Source organism: Panthera uncia, chromosome A2 (assembly GCF_023721935.1).
Source record: "Panthera uncia isolate 11264 chromosome A2, Puncia_PCG_1.0, whole genome shotgun sequence".
Lineage (NCBI taxonomy): Eukaryota > Metazoa > Chordata > Mammalia > Carnivora > Felidae > Panthera > Panthera uncia.
Genome location: NC_064816.1, coordinates 103,537,626 through 103,554,620, shown reverse-complemented (window position 1 = coordinate 103,554,620; position 16,995 = coordinate 103,537,626). Strand labels below are relative to the sequence as shown.

The following is a 16,995-nucleotide window of genomic DNA, read 5'->3' as shown; positions in this document are numbered from 1 at the left end:
ACCACACACTGTAAGATCATGACCTGAGCTGAGATCAAGAGTTAGATGCTTAACCAACTGCACCACCCAGGCACCCTGCATTACGATTGATTAAATTATATGGGTTGACAAGTCAATTAATAGCCTGTAGAAATTTTTAACCAAATTACCTTCATTGGTATTCTGCTCCCTTCCACGTTAACCATTGGCCAATGACTCTATTCTGAATCTTGATATTATCTGGAACTTTTCATCTTTAAAATCATCAATCACAAAGCAGTAATCTTCTTGTTCTGTCCACCTCCCACCAATCTCCAGCACCTTGACACACCTTGTTTTCTTCATGACTGTTTTCTCACTCACTTCTCCTTACCATGCAGCCAAGATCTAGTATACAACTTAAAGAATTCGTTTGCCCAAATCTTTTCTTTGTACTCTTTTCCTTCCACTTCACATCTGGCAAAATCCTTGCCCTTTCTCAATTGAGCAGTTTCGCTTTGCTTTTTCACTTGGGGTATTGAATGCTATCAGAAATCACAAAACTGTGAAAACTGGTGTCATAATAAATTTGTGATCTCCCATCTCGGTCTGACCCCAGTAATACTTCTAAGTGCCTGTGTTTTATTTACCTTTCCATTCTCTGCAACAGATATCTCATAAAACTCTGCCACACATGTACTTGGTAATTCCTTAAGAAAAGACTTAAATGTTATTACCCTCTTCCTCTTTGTGCTGTTTACAGCACAAAGAGGTATTGATATTTTGGTATTGATATTTAAACATTTTTAAAAATTTTAGATTTTAATTAAAAATTATCCATTTCCATAAATAAATCAACCTTCCTCCCCACTGTCTCCACCAACCCCCTATACCCTAGCTTTTAGATAGTTTCACAATTTGTCCCCTCTTTATCCTTGCAAGAATATATATTGCCACAGTATTCTCTTCCAATCCAATGTTTCTTTGACATTAAGCTGCTTAAAATATCCTTTCTGTCAGTGCTCCTTTCCTACCTTACTTGCACTCTCATTGTGTCTCTCATTCTTTGTTTTGTCTGTGATTACAACAGTAGCTGGTACAAAACAGGTACCAAAAAAAAAAAAAAAAACACAAAAAACAGAAAACAAAAACAGAATAGCACTGAATAAATAAGTGGATTTTGAAAATGCCTCCTTTTTGATTGAGGGTGATGGATTGTCTCATAAAGCATTTCCCTCAGTCAACAATGTTTTTATCTTTCAGTTTACTCTGTTAGAATGCTAAGCGACCATCTCTGTTCTCTGAAATATACTGTCAATTTTTCAGTAAAGTTTTTTTTTTTATTCTAATCAAGTGCTTGTCTTCTATCACGTTTTCCCCTTGGTAAGTAGTAGTAATAAATACATTTGCTTATTCTGGAAATGATATTCAATCATGTTATTCTGTTTTGAGAGAATAAGATTATTCTTAATTTGACCAAATTCAGTAGTTGGCAATTTATTTTACAATATTAACTGTTTACGTTAGATTTAGGCACTTGTTTTATTTGTGACACATTTCATGAATTGATTATCAGCATTTGATTGTCAACCTGGATGAAGTGGAAGGTTCAGAGTTATTTTCAGTATCTGACAAGAATAAACACTGAGACTTTGAGGGCTTATCGGAAGTAAACAGTAGGCTAAGAGGTCACACATGTGGAGAGAATAGAAAATAATCTAGTCTACTTTCCCCACTGCTATGTCACTTTCTCAGAGTCCCATTTAAGTGATGATGTACCAATGACAACAGAAAGAAAATACTTTCCTCAGCCACATGAAACACTTACTTAAAAAAGTGTGAATAAACACAGAAGATTTTTATCATGATTTCTGAGTGTAATTCATGAGAGGATGGTCACTTGCTCAGTTTCTTGCTTTCCCATAGCCCTCTCTTCCCTCCATTCTTTCCACAGAATCAAATATCAACTAATAAAATGAATGAAGGCATTTTTAGGAGGGAAAACATGATTTATATCAAACCTTACTCTAAAAGTGAATTTATCCACAGCAGTATGCTAGTCTACTTTACAAGTGTGTGTTTTTCACTTACGTGTAGCTCTAGAAATTATAGAATAGGTTGGCTTTGGAATAGCTTTTGGATTTCTAATACAGTATTTCTTTTCTATATAGTTTTACTTAAGCAATATAAATAAGGTTAGCTGTGACCTAAAAAAAAAATACTCAGTCATTTTTCTTAGAACTCAGTATGGTATGTGCCCTAATTAATTTTATTTGTGGTATAGTAAAAAGTATAACTTCAGAAGGAAATGAAAACTGTGTGGAAAGAGATGACTTTGAGGCAGGGACACTCTATTAGAGCTTATGATTGGGGAAATCCTGATAAGCTGATATATTGTTAACACTTTATATGTTTGATTTTTCCCTCTTTTTTATTTGTTCTAGACGTTACTAGAAGAGGTTAATGTATTGATGTATGATATTTTTTCCAGGCCAAACAGGAAAAAAAATGAAAATTTAATTTTTAATTTGCAGAAATGACTTTGATAGGTCTGGTTTGAAGAAATTGGAAGTCAACTTTCCCTTTGCTTTATGTTGTCCAGATTCCATTCATTCCACACTTTTTGTTTTTGTAGATTGAAGGTGGAATTTTATGTTCTTATTTCAGGACTCTTTTCTTTGTACTTCTTGCTTGAGTGTCAAGAGACTAAGTACAAAGGATTCATTGATACCTGTGAAGACTTTTTTGTTTTTGTTTGTGTTTTATGATGAGCAAAACATTGGTGGCCTTTTGCTACCCAAAGAATACTCATTTTCTCTTAGCTAATAGGAATTTCTGTTTCTTAAACTGAGTACTGATTTGTGAAATGAGCTTCTTCTCCCATCTACTTAGGGCGTGGAGAAGATTTTCTAACCAGGGCTTGTGGTAGGCCATAGCCAAGCCAGTTGCACTGAAAGTTTTGTTGGTTTGATGAAGCACAAGAAATAGAGCACAGAAGTATGTATACATCTGTGGTGCAGCAAGGCTCTCACTGAAGGGAAGAGGACTGGCCCTTTCATTGTTGCTGTGGTCCCCCAACCAGATGGTTATAAAAGGCCAAATTCCTACATCTTGTACTGTGCTAACTGGGAGGATTCCTCCCTCTGCATGGGATTCTGGTAGTATTGAACTTTGGCTTTGCCTTTGTATGGAATAAAACAAAGCCTCAGGGAGCATCTACTGACTTACATTCTTAATCTTGTGTTTATTCTTTGCAAGGATTCTTTGCCAGTATAATTGTGAATCAAAGCAAAAGCTGAACGTAGTTGAGTCATGGCCCTAATTCTTGCCAATTCTAGAACCTGAACCAGCTTTTTTGTTCTTACCAGCTTAGAGTCAGTGGTGATAAAAATGGTTTTACTGGACGGACTCATAGATTCATGGCCACTTCCTGCATAGTATCAACACTTCCTGGCTTCCACAGTTGGAGGGTGTTCCTCTTTATCTGTATCTTACTTGCCAAGGTGCAATCTATGTAGTCTTATCAAATATTTTAAAAATCATTAACCTAGAAAAATTCTAACAGGCCAGTAAATATTACAGTTACCAGCTCTTACTTGTTTTTCTTCCCAATTTCAATTTCTAGATAAAAGGGCTCAAACATTACCCTCATGTAGCTGTCCTTGAAACTTAACTTCATAGCAATGTTTTGTGTTCTAAGCAATGACCTACTCTCATAACTTTCAGATATATGGCTCCTTATTCACACAGAGGTAAAAATAAAAGGTCCAGTTCTTTAGATTTAAGGTACCCCATGGGGAAGTAGCCTCTTTAAGGGTAGGCAGATAGGTATTGAATACCTAGTTGATATAACGGTGCAGAAAATTTCAACATTGGCATGTGGAGTGAAGGGAACTCAGATGTTAAGAAGAGTATCTACTATATCATGTTTACCCTTAGGGCGTCTGTCTCTGTGCCTCCCACTTATTCTGTAGCCAATTATACTTTGCTATCAATATATACCTGTACTTAAATTGGCCTTAAAGTTTATTAACAATTTCCTGGTTATCAAATTCATTTACTTTTTATCAGTTTTTTTGCTATCTTTAGCCTCTTTACAGAATTTGCCACCTTGGATAGCTTCACTCATTAGTCTTTGTCATTGGTAAGACTGCACTATTAGAATGTTACTTCTGTTTATTCAATGAGTCAAAAACTATTCAATGACTACCATTTACCAAGTACTTGGAAAACAATGCTAATAAAACACGTACATAGTTTTTGTGCCTAGTGAATTTATAGTTTAGTGAGCGATTGATAATAATTTATTATTTGATTTGTAAATATATTTTGAGTACCTACCTGATGCCAGGTTCTGTTCTAGGCATTAGAAATGCAGTGTAAAAACAGTACCTGGGGAAACACGTTTTCTTGGAGGAGATAGAAAGTAACAAGTACTTAATATCATTTTATATATAAGTGCCATGATGAAAAGTAAGTCCGGGCAAGAGGAAAGGAAGTGATAGAGAGTGGGTGCTATTTTTAATAATGTACTATTTTAGGGGCACCTGGGTGGCTCAGTCAGTTAAGCATCCAACTCTTGATTTCAGTCATGACCTCAAGGTCATGAGATCAAGCCCTGCACGGGGCATTAAGTTGGGCATAGAGCCTGCTTAAGATTCTCTCTCTCTCTCTCTCTCTCTCTCTCTCTCTCTCTCTGTCTTTCTCCTTCTGCCCCACCCTAGCTCGCTCTCTCTCTCTCTCTCTCTCTCTCTCAAAAAAAATAATGTACGATTTTAGATTTATTAAATATGTTCCATTCTTCCATGGACATATTACATTTGAAATGCCTTTAAATTATCTAATAGGTGCTGTTAAATAGGCAGTTGGGTACACGAGCCTGAAATTCAAGAAGTTATTGGAGGGGCACCTGGATGGCTCAGTTTGTTGAGTGCCAGACTCTTGATTTCGGCTCAGGTCATGATCCCAGGGTTGTGGGATCTAGCACCACCTCAGACTCTACACTGAGCATTGAGCTTGCTTAATGTTCTCTGTGTGTGTGTGTGTGTGTGTGTGTGTGTGTGTGTGTGTTTGTGTGTGCGTGTGTCTCCCCCTATGCTCTTCTCCCCTGCTTGTCGGAGACAAAAATGTGAGATTTGTGCATAGATCTAGGACCAGGAGTGATCATGTAGGGAATCAGAGTAGAGAGAGAAGAATATACAATGATGAGCCTTGGAGAAAGTAAGAAAGAGCAGCAGGAGAAAGCCAGGAGAATTTCTCTGGATGCTCAGTAAGTTTGCAGTAAGAAAGAGCTGTTGAAATATGTGGCTTGTTACTGAGAGGACAAGCAAGAGGACCAGGTAGGTTAGCCACAGGATTGGGAAAGTCAGTCTTTGTTGACCTTGAAAAGGGAAATTTCAGTTGAATGGTGGAGCACAAGTTAGACCAAAGCAGACTGAAGTGAAAATTGTTGGTTTGACGTGGAGGGAAAACCAGTCAGAGAACAATACCAATAAATTGGAAATTGCACCTGAAATGAATGGCCCAAATATAACAGTATCATTTGAGTTCATCAAGAGGGTTTGAAAGGCTTCATGAAGAAATGATTTTAAACTGAGGTCAGAAAGATGAGTTGGTATTAACTAGACAATAAGGCAAAAGTAAAAAAGCTTATAAAAAGACTAATACCGCAAGGTAAACTTGAAGACTGGAATAAGCTCATACAGGTTGGCGTGGGTATGTATGAGTTTAATGATGGCATGAAACTGTTTTATCCTTTTTTCAAAAATTTTTAACTTTATTTACTTTTAAAGAGAGAGAAGGAAAGAGTTCACACACATGGCATGGGGTGTGGAGGGGCAGAGAGAGGGGGAGAGAGAAAATCCCAAGCATGCTCCATGCAGTCAGTACAGAGGCCAATGTGGGGCTAGATCTCATGAACTGTGAGATCATGACCTCAGCTAAGATCAAGAGTCAGACAACTGACTCAGCTACCCAGGTGTCCCAAGACTGTTTTATCTTTAACCCTAGAGCATTGGGCATAATGATTAGAGGGAGATGGGGATATGTGGACAACATCATCTATCTTTTGATGAAGTTGTTCTAGCTGTACTGTGTATAGGGTATAGAGGTAGGTCGGCAAGATGGAAGTTGGATAGCTCACGAACAGGCCATCTTAGTAATTAAGGTGAGTCAAAATTGCAGCTTGCATTACAGCAGTAAAGGTGTAAAAATGGAGAGAAAGAGAAATCTGAGTGATATTTATGAAGTGAAATTGATAGTGCTTACAACAGTCTGGATAGGAGTATATGAGGAAATGTAGAGAAGTCAAGCATGACCCTTAAACTTCTGGCATTCACAGTAGAGAGGCAGTATCTTGGCATTAATTAGGAGAGAATTAGAGCAGAACTCCATTGGTTTGCCATTATTTTTGTGGGCCTTAATGGATTTAGGTTATGCATGTTGGATTAGAGGGACTTGTGAGCCATTCTCACCTGCCTATTAGACTTTTCTATCTATATATCCCACTGAGTTCTCAAAAATATTAAAACTGAGTCCATCTTGATCCCTTCAAAATTTCTCTTTCCCATCAACCCAGACTCAATCATCTTGTAATGATTTTTCTTCCTAGTACCCTCTCAGTTTCCATGTCAGGAGACTCTGATCTTTCTTGACTGTTCTCTTGCACATTTGCCCTTTTCCATTTTTACCCATACTATGCAATTTCAAACTCTTTAATTTCACTCCACTGTACTCTTAACCTGCTATGTGGTCTTTTTTTCCCCCAAATCATTCCTTGTCTGATACTTTTTAAAAAATTTTAAGTATCTATTTTCATATTTAAGATTCTGATTTTTCCAATGTCCCTACTTAAAATAATTCAGTGTCTTTCCTATTCCTTATAAATAAGCTGTAGATTGACTTTAGCTTGGAATTCAGGAAAAAAAAAATCTGTAGATTTTTCTTCCCCTGACACACTGTGGAACTCAGTAATTAGAAACTGCCTGGTTTAAATCCTGAGTTTAGTACTTACTAGTTGTGTGGTTTTGGCTGAGTTAATCACAATTTTCTATTTTTCAAACGGGATTAAAAATAGAAACTCATTTACATGGTTGTTTTAAAGTCTAAATCCATTAAATTCTCTTAGCACAGTCCCTGGCACAAAACTAGCACTCAATTAATGCAGTTTCTATTATTATTCTGTTAGCCTCCCACCAAGCCCCCTGTATGTATGCTGGCACATTTAACCACTTCGTGAGCATGCCTTTTATTTCTCTGATGTGCTGTTTTATACAACTTGCATTCTTCTGCCTAGAAGGCTTTCTCCTTCCTCTCTTGGCAGCCTTTCCCCACAACGCAATTTCTTCCTGTCTAAATTTGTTCATCTCTTCAAGTACCAGCCCTTTTCTATCCCCAGGAAACATTTCTGTCTTTCCCAGCTTGCCCCGTCCCTCGTTCTAGGTGCGGTTACCCAATATATTTTTTTTTTTTTTTTGTATTTTGACACCTATCTTATCAGCTCCTTGTATATAGTTAGGTATGTAGCTTTCTTGCATCTTCTACAGGATAGGCCTTGAGTATAGGGCCATTTTTAGGATGCTATTTGCCTAATGTCTATAGTTTTTGCAATATTAGTGAACAAAAGATTGCCAGTGTTGGTGGGCAGTCCCCTCATTTGCCTGTGAATATTCTCTTGTTTTCCTTCCATGTAGACTACTAATTTTGGCTCTACTCCTCATCAAGAAACATCAAGTTACCTGTCCCAGATCTTTTCCTTAAGGACAAGAGCTTTCAAGTCAGCAATCCACTAAATCCGTCAGGGCTAATGTGTTTTCAGTGCTCTCAGGAACTCTAAGTGCATTTAACCAAGCTCTTCTGGCAACATTGGCCCTGTTTTTATGTTCCAAGTCGTTAGTTTTGTTTTGTTTTGTTTTTCTCAGTTACACATAATTTGAAGGAAGCAGTTTTAGGAGAGGTAACTGAGCACCAGCTTAATAACGTTTTACTCAGAGATCTCTAATAATGGGCTTCTTTAAAATTAAAAAAAAAAAGTGACATAAAAAACAATATTTAATATCTTTTCTGTTTCCTGCCTAATTGCCTCTGGTTCTGCTGGGCCATGGCCTTTGGATTACAAACTGCCACTTTTTAGGATGTTCCAAAAGCATGAATCAAGATTGATTCTTACTTTATCCATCGTTGTACTTGGTTGTAACTTACACAGCCTGAGATGAGGGTTTATTTTTCCCCTCCGAAGCTTTCAGGGATGTTTTTGTCGGGTTTTGGAAAATGTGCTCCAGAGTAATGATAAATTGAGTGCTGCCTCAGAAAGAGTCAGGCTGTCAGGGAACATATTTATCTCCACATTTGGAAAGCAGAGCAAAATAAGTACAGACCTTTCAAAAACCTGTGTGAAAACTTGCTATGGTAAGGGAGAAGGTCAATCTGACATGGCTTTATATCCACTTTATTTATAATTTATGGGCTTTATGGACATACGGAATAACCTAAAATCCATGATCATTCAAAGATGAACAATGTTTTTCCCTACAGTAATGTACTACTGAGGAAAACTTGATAGTTAAATGGTTCTGTTTCCTTCTGGTTCAAGAAAAGATATCATGATATAAGAGAAATAAATAATTGTATTTAAGAAATACTCTCCTACATTTGCTTAAAGTACAAATCTGCCTATTTTTGTACATAAAAAGTTATTGGAACATGGCTGAAGGAATTTATTACATGTTGCTTATGGCTGCTTTTGCACTACAACTAGAAGAGTTGTGTAGTTGCAACAGACACCTTTTGGCTCACAAAGCCTAACATAGTTACTCTCTGGTTCTTTACGAGAAAAGTTTGTTGTCCTCTGGCCTAGGAGGAAATTCTGTCACAAATGGAAGTTTCTGCTCTATTTTCTATAATGACATTAACAAGAAGTTTGCTTTAGTTGTAAGAGATGACAGGATTGTAATGGGAGCATCTGTTTTTTAATTGGTGGTCTTGTTCTATGGATTTATTTGTTTGTCAGGGATAACTGGGTTTAGTATAGGGCTAAAAATGAAAAGATAATAAATTAATAACTGCCTCATCCAACTAAAGCATTCATTAGGGTCTTAATTGGATATCACAGAGTTAAGTATTGTTTGCAGAGGTACTGAGTCTATTTTTGTGAGCAAAATGTCAAGTAAACCTCTAGTTTTAGGTCCCTATTCTTATAAGAGATTTCCAGAAAGGGACTCTCCAGTTTGTTCAGCAGTATGGATAGTGACAGTAGTTAATGTAAAATAATACGGCTTTGAGTGTAGACTCCTTGCAAAAACTGTGAGGATTGTCTTTATCTCTACCTACCTCTATGATTTCTACCTCTATCTGTGTGTGAATATGTATGAGTGTGTATTTTTCCATCTTAAATATTTCTCTTTTTTTTTAAAGTTTATTTACTTATTTTGAGAGAGAGTGAGCATGTTGTGTGTGAGTGGGGGAGGGGCAGAGAGAGAAGGAGAAAGAGAATCCCAAGTAAGCTCCATACTGTCAGTGCAGAGTCCATTGTGGGGCTCAATCTCATGAACCATGAGATCATGACCTGAGCTGAAATCAAGAGTCATATGTTCAACCAGTCGAGCCACCCAGGAACTCCCATCTTAAATATTTCTTAAAGAAATGGCAAAATCTGAATTTTTTAAATTTTTTTCATGGATCTACATGTTTTGTGTTCTAGCTATGTATCTGTGTATTGATCACTAGCACTCATTAATATTCATCCAATCAAATATTACCGCTGTGCTAGGTACTAAAGGGGAGCAAAAAAGCATGTTCCCTAAGTTCATCAAGCCTTCATATTTGGTGTAGACAGACAGTTAATACAGGACAAACAAATTACATACATATTTTTATTACCTTTTTATTTGAAAAGAAAGGCACAAATAATAAATGTATGGTTTTGTGAAGTGTTCACAAACTGCACAGACCCATGTAACCAGCACAGACCAAGATGCAGGACATGCCCAGCAATCCCACTGATGTCCCTTCCTTGTCATGCCCACTCTCCAAAGAAAACCATGGCTTGACGTAAAGCCTCAGAGATTCAAACCTGAGGACTTTCTTTCTTTCTTTCTTTCTTTCTTTCTTTCTCTCTTTTTTCTTTCTTTGTTTCTTTAAGTTTATTTTTTTAGAAAGACGGCAGGGTAGGGGCAGAGAGAGGGGGGAGAGAGAGAATCCCAAGCAGGCTCTAAGTTGTTAGCGCAGAGCCTGACACAGGGCTTGATCCCTTGAACTGTGAGATCATGACCTGAGCTGAGATCAAGAGTTGGAGGCTTAACTGACTGAGCCACCTGGTGCCCCCAAACCTGAGGTTTCTAAAACATTGAGTTTCTGATATTTATAAGTCAGGCAATCTGCATTTCTGCCCTCCTTTGACAAATAATTTTTGGGGCTCTGAGCATGTGTACTCCTCCAGGCAGAGGCCTGCTGAAGCAGGAGCTGCTCCTGTCCCTGAGGGAGGGTGTGGCCTCCCAGGCCCACTTGGCTCACCTCATTTTGTTACTGGCCTGTCTGTTGATACGAGAGACACTTGCCTTTTTCTATCTCTTGATCCCAATTTTATGTCTGTATTTTTGGCCACTTCAAGCCTTTTGTACAACAAGATAGTATAATATTACATATAATTTTATATATAATTACATATATATAATATATAGTCCTTTTTGTTGTACTTATTTATTTATCTAACACATACAAATTTAACATGTGCCATATACAGGAGATAAAAACTGAGTTTATTACACGGGGCTGTGATTTGGATAGACGAGCAACTGAAGCTTCCCCTAACAAAGTAACAATTTAGCTAAGATGCAAAGTGAGAAGTTAGGCAAAGAGGAGAAGAGAGAACGTATCCTAGGAAGATACCTTTATACCATTCACAGTTACACTAAGTACTTCACTCTAACAATCTTGTCAATTGTTTTTCCTCTGTAAAGCTTGTTTTTATATGCTCAAAAATGACATTTAACTTTCCCATTCTTCTTAAAACTTCAGCCATCACCTTTTATTGAATTCGCAGATGGCCATGGCCCATATTTTATACAGATACATATGACAAAAGTACAAACCTTAAAATGGGATTCGGCACTGCCTGTCAGTCAATAAAACTATCCTGCCCACCCCTCCTTCTCTCTGCTGTTATGGGAGAGGAAGATTTGGTCCTCGGGTAGAATCTAGGAACTTAGTGTATACTCTGACCATCCAGCACTCCACCCTTCTCGTGGACTAGCTTTTCTGTTACCCATTTCATTCTTCCTCTTGCGTCTCATCCGTGATTCCTCTTTCTCCCTCATACTCTCAAATATACTCATATTTAGTTTCTTTTTACCTCCAAAGCCTACTACTCTTGATTTTCATCACTGCATTTGAGACCACCAAGGTTTCTTGCTTAGGAAACATCTGCTAAATTTGCAAATAAACTATGGAATGAATAAGTTAGGGAAATAAAAGGCACAGCATGACGAATATAGTCAATGGTATTATAATGGCGTTGTATGATGACACTGGTAGCTGGACTAGTGGTGAGCACAGCATAGAATATAAAATTGTCAAATCATGATGTTCTGCACCTGAAACAAATGTAACATTTGTGTCAACTCTACTCAAATACAAAAATCGCTTTCATAAAAATACAAAATGAACACATTTCAAAGATTTTAGTCAACTCATTAATTAATGAAGGAACTATTAACATGTCAGGAATGATTCAAAAGAGAATTAGAAGATGTGATATTTATAGAGCTGATTAGTTAAAGGAATAAAGAAATGAATTTACTAAAAGATACTAAAGTGGTTGGGGCGCCTGGCTGGCTCAGTCAGTAGGACATGTGACTCTTGATCTCGGGGTCATGAGTTCAAACCCCACATTTAGGGTAGATTTCACATTTAAAAAATTGAATAAACAAAATTGGAGGGAGGGAAGGTCCAAAGCTGCAATAAATAATAACATTTGGAGTATGGTATTAAAGTCATTGATGTCATTTCTTTTCAACAACATAATATAAAATTTTTTCAGAGAATGATCATTGGCATTTCACTCAGTTCTACAAGTTAACCTTTATTCTTAAATAGTTGCAACATATTCAAAGTAATAGTAAGTAGGAAGTTGAACAAAGATACGTGACCCTAGATATGTGACCCCCTTAAAATATCTTTTAAATAAGAAAATCTCCAGTTAGGGTGTGTCTGATACACAAATAGCCAGTTACTGTACTGAAATGGCACCTAGTAATTTCTGTTCCCAAATGCAGAGCCATGTTTATGACTTAATTGTTCTGCACACACTCTTAACCCTTAATATATTCTCTAGAAAACCAAGAATGTTCTTTTGCCAATTTTATTATATAAAAACTTAAAATGGGGGTGTCTGAGTGGCTCAGTCAGTTAAGCATTCAACTTGATTTCAGCTCAAGTCATGCTCTTGTGATTTGTAGGTTCGAGCCCCACATCAGGCTCTGTGCTGACAGTGCAGAGCCTGCTTGGGATTCTCCCTCCCTCTCTGCCCCTTCCTCTTTCTTTCTCTCTCTCTCAAAATAAATAAACTTAAAAAATAAAAACACCTTTATGAACTAAATATTTTAGTCACATTCAAATGTGAGCAATTTGTTGAGAGAAAATACTTTTTATTTATATAAATGGTAAAAGGTTAACTCCTCCAGGGTTCAAGTATATACAAAAAATTATTTTAAAAAAGATTTCAGAGTCATAGAAGCAAATCAGCAGGATGAGAACAATCAGTTAATAGAACCGATTCTAATGGGCAGTCCTGTGAAAAGATGCCCCATCTCAGTTGTCATGGAAATGAAGTGATGACCACTCACAGCCATATAATCCAAAGTTTGCCTATCAGATTGGTAACATTTAAAAGCATTTAATGGTATCCAGTATTGACAAGGCTGTAAAGAAATTACTCTCTTATAAACTATCAGCAGTTCTGTAAATGCTGTGGAATATTTTGAAAGCATTTTGCTATCACTTATTAAAATCCAAATTCCCCATCATTTTTTACCTTACAACATCATTATTGTTTATTTATTCAATGAAGTAAAAATGCTAGAGTATAAAGATACATGATGGCGATTATTTTTATTGCAACATTATATATATAATTTATTATAGCATATATATAATTATATGTAATATAGCATACAATTGGAGAAATAATAGCAAATTAACATCATTAGCGATATGATTAAGTAAATTATACTTCCTTATTGTGTAATTCTCTGGCTATCATAAAGAATGAGTTATAATTGCCTATATGCCTATTCTATTTTAAACTCATTAAATTATAGAAGGTGTAGCATATGATCATACCTTTAAAAAATAAAAAGTAATAGCAAAGTAATATTCTCTGTATACAAAGAGGTTGTATAAGCAGAGAGAAGTTATACACAAAGCTTTACCAGTGGGTAGTATAGGTTATGGGATTGAGATGAGGCTCCTAAAGACATTGACAATTTTGATGCTGCACCATTTTGTTAAAAAGAACATTAATTTTACTGTTATACATATAAGTACATTACTATACCATATTATAACTGTCCATATGCTCAAAATCTCTCAAAGGGATTATTATGGAGTTAGAGTGCAATCCAAATCTCTTACCCCCATCTGTAAGTCTCTTGGGGTTCAGTTCTTACTGCGCCAACTTGAACTTGGGCAACTCTAGCACTCCTTAGCTGCATCTGGAAACAACATCCAGCTTTTAGTTTATTTTGCAAAGTTAAAATTCTTTCTTACCTTAAAGCCTCCCCACTCACCACCATATCCCCTGTCTAGAACCACCTTTCCTGTACCCTGGCTGATTCAGTTTAAATGTCATTTCTCTAAAATTGCCACTTTGTTCCTTCAATAAAATTTAGGTCCCCCAGTTAAATAGAAACCAAGTTGATGCCTTATGACTCTCAGAGTTGCTAAATGAAGTTTTTGAGTGTGCTGTGCAAAATGAGCTAGCTAAATATTGAGTAAATAAAATTTGTAAAACTAGAATTCTGTTATGAGAGAAAAGAAGGATCATGCATTCATTTGTCATTTATTAGTTACATGAAAGCATCTGGATTATTTCACATTAAAAGAATTTCAACTTGTCACACAAATATCTTATGGGATAAGATAATTTCAACGTAAGGTTAACTTACCATGGAGAAAATTAATGCTCCTTCTTGATTTTTCTTCCTAGCTGTAGGAGCTGCCACTATGAAGGTTTTTGTTCGATAAAAGAAAAGAGTTTCACAAGTTTGTTTACTAACATACATATTTAGAATCATAGGCATATTCTTTGGACTTGATAGCCCTAGGTGATTTCAGGTAGGAAAGAAAAAAGTTTTGGTCACTTGGATTAGAACCTTCCAAAGGCATAAATATTTAGATAGACTGCAAGGAGGTTCTGACAAGATAAAGTATAAAACATCCAAATAGCTTGGAAGAAGAGTTAAGTGTTTTATATTTAGGGAGCAAACTCCCAACTGAAGCAATAAAAACAGTCTATCTCTTTCAAGTGATATATTTAAGTGCATTCCTTTACTGAATACAGAGTGGAATTTTGCCACATTAAATTGTTTCAAAATTAGACTTGCCTAGCTAACAGAAACAAATCAGGTATCTAAACAGGATATCCTTTATGCCAGGTCATGAATATTTTGAAAATCATTAAAATACAGATCATTTTGGTTTGTCATAATTTGGGAAGAGTTACACTACCTTGAATTGTGATGTGTCTTGATACACATTACTTCTTTAACAATACTTCAGGAATCTGTATGATATTTTGTTCTGTCTAGAACATGAGGCCAGGAGTTTATCATTGATTCTTATCAACTAAAAGCATGGGGTTTTGAGAACTGAAATGTAACAATTTATAAAGCTGTAGCATTCATTTTGCTGGTGGCATTTAAATAGATGTTGTTGGCTTTTGATACAAAGTGGAATGGCCTGGGGCATATTTTTACAGTCCATAAACTAACACCTATGCAAGATTCATAATAAATTCAATAGGAGGAAAGCAAAGTTAGTTTGTGAGACATTTTAACAGATCACGTGGTATAAATATTACATATCTATGTTTTTCAATTTTTTATATCTGATAAAAATGTAGTTTGTAGGGACTTATCACCAACTTGCAAATTGGGCAGTAAAGTGCATAGTCATATAACTACTCTAGATCTGACATTCTTTTAGAGCTTCACTGAAGGGACATTAGTGCAATTAGAAAAGACAAAGATGTAGCAAAACATCATGGTAAGAGTTTTACTGCACATTACCATTATGAATGTAGATGAAATAAGGGGTGAAAGTGTTAATTTCTGGATTATTATTGGCATGATTTTTTTCTGGTTAGCTTGATGTATAGATTATATGTGAAAGGCTCAGACACAAGGAAATTTTGTTGACAGACTGTATTTGTATGTGTGTATATTTCACGGATAAAATATTGTGTGCTTTTCCCCTTCTTACGGGGCATTCCCAAAGTCACCATAAAGTAAGACAAATGAAAAATTTATTCTTGCCCTTCTGTAAAGCACAAATGTGGATTCCTTTTTGAGTACATAGTCATATAAACTAGGTACTAGAGACACAAAAAGTCATAAAATGATAATCAGTCCTCCTGTATATGATTTTCTTTTAATTCTCCTGTATATGATTTTCTCCAGAAACCAATCAGCATATTTTCTAATGCTTCAAGGGCCTACTGTTTGTACAACTCAGCACTATGGAGAGTTATTTATTTATTTCTTGGAAATAATTTGGAAAAAATTTAAAATGTGAAGTTAGCTGGAGCATCTGGGTGGCTCAATGGGTCAAGCATCAGACTTAGGCTCAGGTCAGGATCTCACAGTTCTGGAGTTCGAGACCCTCGTGTCTCAGAGCCTGGAGTCTGCTTGGGATTCTGTGTCTCTGTCTCTCTCTGCCCCTCCTCCGCTGATGCTCTGTCTCCTTGTCAAAAATAAATCAACATTAAAAAAATTATTTTAAAAAATGTGAAGTTACCTTAGTAAATAAACATTCATTAAGCATCTATCACAAACTTGGTTTTATGGGGAATACTCCAAAGCAAAACAAAAGTATATGTAAGTTATAAACTACTGTCATACGAAGCTGCACAAGTTGTGGGCAAGGGTGAGGGAAATGCAATCCCAGAGTTAGTGCCCCAAACGGATTGTTTCAAAAGAATATTTCAGTAATAATGAGACCAAAACTTTGACTGAATTTCAGCAGTAATATTGTAAAAGGTAAATTATACACGTGAAATCTCAGAGATTCCAGTGACAATGTGTGGTACATAGTTACGAAACTTCCCCTAGCTCCCCGATACTGTTACATGAGAAAAAAAGTCTTAATGAACCATGATCATATAAGTCCTTTAATTTTTGTCACATGCAAGTGTAAAAATATTAATGTCTTTGTAATTATCTTCCCAGAACTAAGCATAGTTGTAAGCACATAAGTAGCATAGGAAGATTGAAATTGTAGACATTGAGTAATTTTTTCCCCCTGAAAACAGAATTTGGTGGTTGTTAGTAATCTGAATTAAATAACATACAGTTTATGGGGTGCATGGGTGACTCAGTTGGTTGAGTGTCCGACCTCGGCTCAGGTCATGATCTCACGGTTTTTGAATTTGAGCCCTGTTTGGCACTCTGTGCTTTCTCTGTTCCATTCCCTTTCTCTCTTCCATTCCCCTGCTCACTCGCTCGCGTGCTCTCTCTCTCTCTCTCAAAAGTAAATATTAAAAATGTTTTTAAAAATTACATGCAGTTTATAAGAAAAGTAGTTTGGCATATGGGTTGAGTTTTTATTTATGATGTCATCCACTAGATTACAGACATTTATACTGAATGTACTACAGCAGTGAATTTTAAAAGATGATAGAGAGTAGATAGATAGATAGATAGATAGATTAAATAGTAGCCCAGCTAGCTGAGGAGATATGCTGTGTCAGTGAATGACAATAGAGAGAACATCATATGATTAGGGTCGAATATCAGTTGTGCAGGAAAAAAAAAAAAAAAAAAAAAA

The 16,995-nt window shown here is 36.2% G+C and overlaps 1 protein-coding gene across 1 annotated transcript in view; it reads left to right on the top strand.

Annotated features, from left to right (window-relative positions):
* DGKB (diacylglycerol kinase beta) overlaps positions 1 to 16,995 on the top strand; it is a 718,768-nt gene that overhangs the window by 11,301 nt on the left and 690,472 nt on the right. The window lies entirely within an intron of this gene.